This window comes from Athene cunicularia (assembly GCF_003259725.1).
Source record: "Athene cunicularia isolate RWA chromosome 7 unlocalized genomic scaffold, athCun1 chr7_part1, whole genome shotgun sequence".
NCBI classification, from domain to species: Eukaryota; Metazoa; Chordata; class Aves; order Strigiformes; family Strigidae; genus Athene; species Athene cunicularia.
The window spans coordinates 37032016-37041415 of NW_020799107.1; positions in this window are offsets into that span (position 1 = coordinate 37032016).

Below are 9400 nucleotides of genomic sequence, written 5' to 3' on the forward strand. Positions count from 1 at the left end.
AAAAAAAAAAAAAAAAAAAGACTTGAGGTGTGGTGGTTTGGAGGATGCGCTTACAAAGGCTCCTGAATAAGTGCTGGGAACACAGATTTAAATTAAATTTATAAAAGTAGATTGTGGATAAAGAATGACACGTTTTAAATGTAACAGTTATTAAACGGTATACTGGTACTCTTTGCTGTACATTTAAATATTTATACATTTTTGTAGAATTAAAATACACTGGTTTAGTTTTCTTCTGGTGCGTTTGCCTTTTTCTGTATGTATGTATTTTTTATGTGGTGAAAACCCCCCAGACTTTCCACTACAACCTCCATATTTTTAGATGCTTTATTTACAGGTACAACCTCAGCAATAGGCAGGAGAGCTTTTCCTGCCGGGATGTGATGCTGGAGAGGCGGCGGCACCCGAGTGCGGCTCGGCAGGTCAGCACAGGTGTGTTTGCCTGTCCCTCGGTTGGCATTTGGGGCTCGATTTTCCAGACGTCTCCTGGAAAAACGTCGTGCAAGAAAATTTGCACCAGTCTGAGGACACACACCAGGGTTCTCATCCCACACTCGAGCCCCTGGTTTTTACCCCGCTGTGCTAGATATTGCCCAAATGCTGCATGAACCGTCCATGGTTTGGAGAAAAAAAAAAAAAATCAGTGGGAAAAATAATAAAATTAATCATTCAGTGGGAAAAATAATAAAAATAATCCTTCAGTGAGCACAGAAGGGCCAGGCTGGACAGCCTGTGCATCCGGTCATCAGCGCTGGTTTGTGATGCTGCTTATCTTCGGGCAACAATACTCCCTGATTATAAGGAAAGAAAATAATCTGGTTATATATTGCAGATAATACACGATGCCAGCAGCAGAGCTTCAGTCTTATTTCGGTGGTTGGAGAATTTTCCTTTTTTAAGTTGCATCTTGAATCCTGAAGTGGCTGGGTAGGTTCAGGTGAGAAGGGAGGAGGGAGAATATTTTAAAACCAAAGGATTTATAAACATAAATGAAAATTAATCCTCAGGAGGCTGGGAGCGAGAGATCAGTTCGTGTCATTGCTGTAGTGGAAGCGATTCCTGAGAAATTTTCGCACAAATACTAGTCTGCCAATGTTGAATTATTTCAGATTAATTTCAGTTGCTGGACAAAATCAAGCCTCGTTGTTACGAGCCTTACAGAAAGTTAAGCGAGGTGGTAAGAGTGTTATAAGCGATAGAAGATTATGCATCTGCATTATCTTAGAGTAACTGATAAAGAAATGCTAACGTTAAAGATGATAAAAGATTTTTTTTATAACAATTTTAGATAAGTTTTATAATTCATCCTTCTACACTGCTACCGTGTACCTCCATCGACTAATTCACAGAAGCATCACCAGTTAACGGCTCATTCCACAAGACTGTGCCCTTCCAGAGCAGCATCCTTGCTCATGCAACTACAGAGAAAAAAAAAAAAAAAATCCGTTTTATCGAGGTTTACCTGCTTCAGGTTGTCTTCAGAGAAATATGTATTTGTGTATTTGTTTCTGATGAGCTGCAGTTTATATAAAACATTCGCCGCATATGTGCGATTAAAAAAAAATGACTGTCAAGTTTCTACTCTGATTATTAAACTATTTTGCAAAGATGCAATTAACTGTAGAGCTCGTGTTAATTATAGCATGTGAATCATTTAAATGAATCATAAAATAATCTATTTGTGAGTAATGAATGCAGACAGAGGTATTTTTCTCTTTTTTTGCATTTCTTAGAAATGTTAATAATTAAGGCTGATTATAGAGCTAAAAATTACAGTCAAGGGAACAAGCTACATCTCATTTTCCTTAAAATCTGTACGTGTTTTTCTCTCTTCTTCTGAGGTGCGTTTAAGGGGTGAAGCCCCTTTGTTTGAGGACAAACCCCCTGGCACCGCTGCCACCCGCCCAAACCGACCTTTCAAACCTGAACTGGCGAGTATTTTTGCAGAGCCAAAATGGGAGGATCTGCCTGCAAATCCATATTCAGGCAGCTTGCAAGCCACTGGGGCTGGATGACACAAACCTGGGGACTCTTTCTTTAAGTTCAGGTAATAAATAATTAGCTTAATCATTTTATTTGTCATCAGCTCACCCTGCTTCTCCAGCGCACCGTTCCCCTCTGTGCCCGCCCCGCGCCAGCGATGTGCTGTGCTTTGCACCAGCTAAAGCCTGGAAAAGCTGCCATGTGACGCAATTAAGTAACTGCAGATAATAAATGGAATTAAGCAAAATGGCTCTGGAGGTGACGATTGCCCAGGTGAGTTTAAGCTGCACCAAACCCCAGCCCACCATGGAGCTCCTGCGCAGGAAGCAGCATTCAGATGGCTCCCAGGTCTGGGAGGGTGTCGCTGGTACCTGGAACCGAGCTGATCTAGAAGTGCTGTAAATTTTAACCATTCTTTGGATTTCAAAGAAACCAGCAGAGAGTGAAGGAGATCCTTTCCTCAGGGAGCGAAGTGGCTCAGAGGTACCACCACAGCGCTGCGAGGGCCTTGGCGGCGGCCGGGCTGCCTTCTGCTGGGCGTTGGGTGAGAAAGAGCGAGGGTTTCCCTGCCTGAGGAAGGGCAGAGGGCTCCCCGCCGCACCCCGGCTAGCAGGGCTCGTTAAACCCAAGCTTAGTTCCAAAGCTGGTTGGCGTGAAGTTGGTAACACAGATGTATTATTAAAAGGGATCTTATGGTGAGTCCCCTGCAATGACCGAGCAGAGCCCGCCGAGGAAGGGCACGTACGGGGAAAGGGAGCTCGGGTTCTGTGGAGGAAGCTGTCCCGTATAGATCTGCCTGGTTTTGCCCACAAATGCTGATAATCCGGGGCGTTTTGTTGGCTAGGAATGCCTAAGTGATAGATTCAGAAGTGCACATCCAGCATCTCTGACCTGCTCGGAGGTCCTCGGCATTGAACAACGCGGTTCCCCTCTGCTGTTACCACAGAAATACCCTCGTAGTCTGCAGGGGTGGTTCTGCCGCAAGGCTCCAGTCGTACGTGGAAGTGATTCAGTTGCTGCTCTGGAATTCACCTTTCATTAACCCGGAGGAGTTTTTCCTTTAGCCATTACCCTTTCCCTGTGTGAACAGATGTTGGTCACACGTTGTGTTCTGCCCTCTGCAGAGTTAAACGTGGGGGCTGCAGCGTAATCCCAGTTCTAAATCCCAGTTCTAACGGTGCGGGGAGCAGAGAGACCGCTGGTTCTGCTGCTCTGGCCGGGGTCTCTGCCCTGCGTGGGGGTTTCCTGCGGGTACGAGATGCTTTTATCCAGGAGGAGCCACAGCACGTGCCGGGAGCCGCTGCAAACTCCTGGGACACAACTGTGATGGGGTAGTGCCGAGTGCCAGGAGGCACTCCTGGCTGAAGGGGAATTTTTTACTGTTTCCAAGCCCTTTCTTTCTTGCCACAATTTAAATTTTATGTGTTTAAGGACCGGGAAGTGCTGGGAGGAAAAGAAAAACAAAAAGTGGAATTTAGCTTCCAGCCCAGGAAACTGGATTTCAACTAAGATTGGTATTTGTCAGCTTCAGTTACAAAGCAGAACGGAGTAACTTGTTCTGCCCTCTGCCTCTTAAGGCCCTGATTTGGGCGAGAGCCCTCACATGGAAGCAGCAAATACCATTGATCCTCCTGTGGATTTGGGGCTGGCACGCGGGAGGAGCTGGAAAGGTGTCGATGGCCCAACGCCGTGGAGCGTTCCCCCTGTTTCTGCCGGCGAGTTGGAGCTGAGCTGAGAGTCTGCAGCGTCTTTACATGTGTCCGGGGACAGGCGGGACCACGGTGGCCCCGGGGGGGTGTGTTCAGCTCAGACAAACCCACCTCATGCCCTGCCTGCTCTCCGTGCCCATGTCCACACTCTCCTGCTCCCGGCTCCATCCCCTGGCAGCAAAATGCGAATGAGAGAGGATTTAGTGCAATACTAATACTGCATTTCCAACAAGCACACGTGTCTCGAGTTTGCTAGCAAGTTTCTTCTGGTTTGTGTCGATATTTAATTGGGTTTGTTCAAACTTCTGTCGCTGTCCCCAGCACGCACAGCGCGCAGCCTGCCAGCCCGGCGGGCTTTGGGCAGAGCTGGAGCTTGCCGGAGGTCGGGGGTCACTGCAAGTCGCGTCAAGTCTCTTTGATGGGGTGATTTTGTTGAGAAGTGTTTTAATTGGCCTGTTCAGCAAGGGTTCTAGCAAGTTTTGTATTGTTAAAGACACAAATCTTCTCACCCAGGATCTAAAACTCGAGAGGGAAATAAATCCAGGGTGAGCAGGAGGTTGGACTCGTGACATCCCAAGGTCCCTTTTGACTTGGATTGTTGTACGAGCCTGTAAAAGGAGCTACAAACAGTGGTGCCAAGGGAGGCTATTTTTATTTAACAACTGCCCATGCCCTTTCTTTGCAAAAAGCTGTTCTAGCAGCTTACTTCTTGCAACTGCTCGGTGGTGTCAGCGTTCTTTCTTTAAGTGATCAACTCAAAATAACGCTGGAGCTGGCAGACCATGACAGCCCCCGTGCACTTTGTGTGTGTGTGTGTGTGTCCATAAATAAGTGCCTTTACCAAATCCTGCAGCCACCCTGAGCCCAGCACCCGGAGCCATGGGGGGTACGTCCCCTCTGTCCCCAGCAGCTGTCCCCAAGGGGGCCCCCATTCAAATCCACACACCCCATCTCCCCAGTGAGAGGTGGAGAGCTTAGGGATTCCTTCAGCAAGCACATGCGTGGTGATCTGGTTCATTAACCACAGAATCCCAGACTGGTTTGGGTTGGAAGGGACATTAAAGCCCATGCAGTGCCACCCCCTGCCCCGGGCAGGGCCACCTTCCACCAGCCCAGGTTGCCCAAAGCCCCGTCCAACCTGGCCTTGAGCCCTTCCAGGGAGGGGGCAGCCACAGCTTCTCTGGGCAGCCTGTGCCAGGGCCTCAGCCCCCTCACAGGGAACAATTTTTCCTTACATCCTAACATTTCATCCCACTTGTTGAACTCGCTGCTTTACCCCCACTGCTGTTGCGGCACCACCATTCAGAAACATCATTCAGCTCTTTGTGTTCCCCAGCAGCGATTGAAACCCTGATGCCATGGCTGAGGACTGCAGGAGATGGGCAGAGCTGCCCCTGCACCCCCCGAGAGCCCATCTGGGGGGGTTGGAGCCCGCAGCCCTCCTGGCAGGGAGCACCCGAGGTCTGGCTCTGGGGGTCAGCGGCCCTCCTGCTCCCCCCAGGGACAGCTGCAAGCTGGCATCCTCCACAGCCCCCACAGCTACTTGACATTCCTCATGGGTATCGTATTTTTTGGCAGTGATAAAAGGCAGGGGAGCTTCACGGGACTTTTTTCTCCTTCAAGGGCTTTTGTGCAAATGTCCGAAAGCACCTACTGCTCGAGCACAGTGGGGCCTCCGTGTACTCATCCCAACAAAAGTGCTTTTTCTGTTTGGGTGCCTTTCTTCATTTTGGGTGTGTGGGTTTTTTTTTTTTATGCTACAGAAAACCAGGTTTTAATATTGTTAGCGGGGAGCTGTGCAGGTGCAAGCCACTCAGGATGTCTGCGGGAAGAGCTTTTGCTAATTTTTTGCCTTTTTCTCCCTTTTGTGCGAGTGGGAGGCCCGAGATGCAATACCTGAGGGGAGTGACCGCGCTGCAGGCCATGTGGTGTTGCCCGAGAGCTCAGTCATCTTTAGCAACACACGGCGTGGAGTCGTGACAGTTCCTTCTCCAAAACAGAGAGGCTGGGTGCTGATTTTTGCAGGGAAACAGCTGAATTTGCACAGATCAGCCACTCCGGCTCAGCACAGCAGCAGGAAACCATTGGCGCCAGGGCTGCCACTGTCCCAGCACCAACGAGAAAATGAGGGGTTTTCCAGCTTTTCTTACAGTTCCCCATCCTTGCTGCGGTCTCCTCCACAGCAGGGCCAGGGGCAGCGTTCAGACAGTGCAGACTTCTCCACAAATTATACTCTGAGCAATTTTTTGGCCCCACGTGCTGCTGACGGGCAGCAGAAGAGCGTTTTGCTTTGCTGCTCTTCAAACAGACAACGAGAAATTTTCCTCCACGGGCAAAGGATAAGGACGTGTTCAGCATCTCCCGAGAACTGCTTCGCATTGCCATTGCCCAGAGTTTCTGGGCAGTGTTGAGGTCCAGCATCCAGATTTCGGACACTAAATGGGCACCAAGGTCACTTGCAATGGATCTGAGTTTTAACCCTGAGCACAGAATTTTCAAAATCTCAGTATTTGGAGTTTCTTTTCCTAAAATCTGGAAGTATAGACACAATTTCCTGCGCTAGTGGAAACTTAGAACAGAAAGATCTTACAGCACTGTCCCTTCAGGCCCCAATTCCTCCGCGGTGAATGTCAAACCATCACGTAATTAAAGGTAATAGCAAGTTGTTTTACCAGATTAACTGTTTGCCATGTATTTAATCTCTTGTGGTGCCTCATGATGAGACCCAGCCAGGACCCAGCCCGCAGCCAGGGGAGATGCCAGAGCATCGCTCTTCATCCCGTGTAAGGAAAAACCTTAAAAATATAGGACCTCAGTAAGATTCTTTGGTTTAATTGTACCAAAATGTTGTTCTTGACGGAACTGTAGTTATAGATCATTTCACTCTTTGCCTTTCACGTGCTGCAGCTGGTAGGAGGTGGCGCCATCCCAGCACGGGATATTCCTGCCCCCAAATGAAGCTGCGAGAATCATAAACGTGTAAAAATTATGTACAACCGTGTTTCCCCACGTTTGTGAGTCCTGCCTCCACTCCCACAGAGGTTATGTGTTTTTTCCTGAAGAAACGTCAGTATCTGCCTCTCCTCGTTACGTTGTAACTGAATATCAAGAGTCTTCACATGCCAAAGCAGGATGTTAAAAAACAAACTACTCACAAGTGCATATTTTATCTCTACATAAATGATTTCCAACCAAAACTGCAAACATAACTTTTTGTGTAGTCTATGAAGAAGAGCAGGCTTTGTTTTATTTACCACTTTTTTATTCTGAACTATCTTTTTATGAGTCAGAAAAAAAACCCAACAAACGCAACCAAAACTAAGAAGCAGCAGTGCTGCTGGCCTGGAGGACGAGGTGAGATGTGTGAACTTGGCTGTGCAAAAGCGTCCCCCCATCATGGAGAAGGCTCTTTGGCTGCAGGGGGGTCAGAAGGTCTCCAGGGAAGCTGAAAAAGTCTTTTTACTAGATCAGTGCTTCACTCAGTTCTTTGCACCTGCCGGGCATATGTAAAAAGACAGAAATATAGAAAATTTTGAGAGAAAAGGAGGGGGGTGGGGAGGAAAAAAAGGCGATGCTAAAGTTGGAAAATGCTTGGTGAGTTTTGTAGAACGGCATCATCTTCTGGCAGGAAAAAAAATTAAAAAAAAAAGGAAAGGCTTTGAGAACTGGGTGGGAAAAATAAACTGTAGAGAGCTTTGAAATTTGTAAAGTAGAACTGAATAACCTCATGGAGCTCTCTGTCTTTAATAAAGGTGTATTTATATATATAATGTTCATATACCTGTATATATACATATATGTCAGGATATTTAAATTATTCCATTTTTGAGCACATTCTAATGGACCTGTTGCAGGTTGCTCCAGGCTAAAGCTTGACTTAAAATTATTTCCAGACCAGGAAACAACTGGCTGCTCTTCACCGAGTGACAACTAGAAACCTTTTATATTTTTGTTAGCAAACGGGAGAAGGCGCAAGGTATCGCAACGTTGTTAAGATCAGTGAGTTTGTTTTGAGATTTTTGAAATCCCTTTTCTTTATACCTGTTATGGATAAAGAAGAGATTATGATGGGTAGCTGCTTAGGAGGATTAGCAACATACTCATTAACCTGTTTTAATCCTTACACTGTTGCTTAATGAAGCAGGTTTATATCCCAGTAAACTGCAGTTCCTTAGGATGTGAGGTGGATTGGAAAGTCACATTCAGTGGGAAATCCTGTTCTCAGAGGGATCGTATGCTTAATCTTCTGAAATCTGGGAGGGGGTTTTGTAATACCCTGGCGTTTCTTCACCACGTGAGAGAAGGCAGGATTCAGACATGCAAATAGCAGTGTTCATCATAAGCATATTTTAAACCCATCTGCTCAGGGCTGGGGTGTGAGAAGCGGGTGCCTCTTGCTGAGCCCTTGCCACTCCTCTGCCGGCAAACACACATCACGCTGCACAAGGTGCTCGAGATGGGGGAGATGCGGGAGATGGGGGAGATGCAGGAGATGGAGATGCAGGAGATGGGGGAGATGTGGGAGATGCTGCCGATGCTGCTGATGCTGCCCTGCTCCAACCCTCCTGCCCCGGCAGGGGCTGAGGCAGGACGCGGTGTTTGAAGTGGGACTTGGGCAGGATTTGGCTGTAAAATAGCAAGCATGCGAAGCAAGCAGGGCGGGGGGGGGTGTAACCTCCTGTGGGACCTGCGGAGGTTCTTCCCCCTCCAGATGAGCCCAGGTGCAAAATGGAGATGCAAAACTGACTCCAGCATCCTCCCTCAGCTCTGCTGCTGGGGGCTGCCTTAAAATCCAACCATAACAACAACCCCCCTTTGTGAATTTACAGTTCTTCAGCGTGTCAGCCCTTCGCAGAGACCGTTACAAGGAGCAGCTAGAAAGGTCGTTGTTTATGACCTTGGGTGTTTTCATTCTTCTCCAGCAAAGAGCTGGACTTGGAAGTTGTTTGCTGCTTCTCCTGGACCGTTTTCTTTCCATCAGCTGGCTCCCCAGCAAGGGGAACTGCAGGTCTCGGCTTCCTCGCTTTTAATCAAACCTGTACGTGCAGGAATGGAAATTTATTGCGATCGTGAAGTCCCGGGGGCTGTAATGCGAATTGTGCATTTCTAGAACACATTTGAGACGTGAGAAAAATGTATTTTAAATCACTTTCATTTGAAGTGTAGTAAAGATTTTTGGCATTTCATAGATGTAGCAGCAGCAGAAAGAAAGGAAGGATTTATATCCCGTGCATTTAAAACAACCTAACAGATGTTTGTGAAAGCTCTGAGGTTACGAGCACCAAAAGGAGCTAATAAAGCGTGTGTTTTCTTCCTTGTACTTTTGCAGCTCGGTGCTTACGCTTAAACTAAGAGGAAAAGGAGAAAACCCTACTTGAGCTCCTCCTTCTTACCATCGGTGTAAGAAATTCCTCCACCAGTGTCTCAGGAATCCTGCATCAGGTTTAAGTGAGAAAAACAACCTCCCGCAGAGTGCACGTACTGTATTTCTTCTAAAAGATACCGTTGTTACAGCACAGTTAATGCTCTGTGTTCTTGAAATCCGTATTAATATTGACCATCCTCGTGACCCGTGACTTTTTTTTTTTCACCTTAATGGATTCTGTTCCACTGACAGTGCTCTTCATTCTGTCCTGAGTCAGGGAATGTGGAATATAATTTATTATTAAATAAAATGGACATGATAAAAAGATATATATATATATATA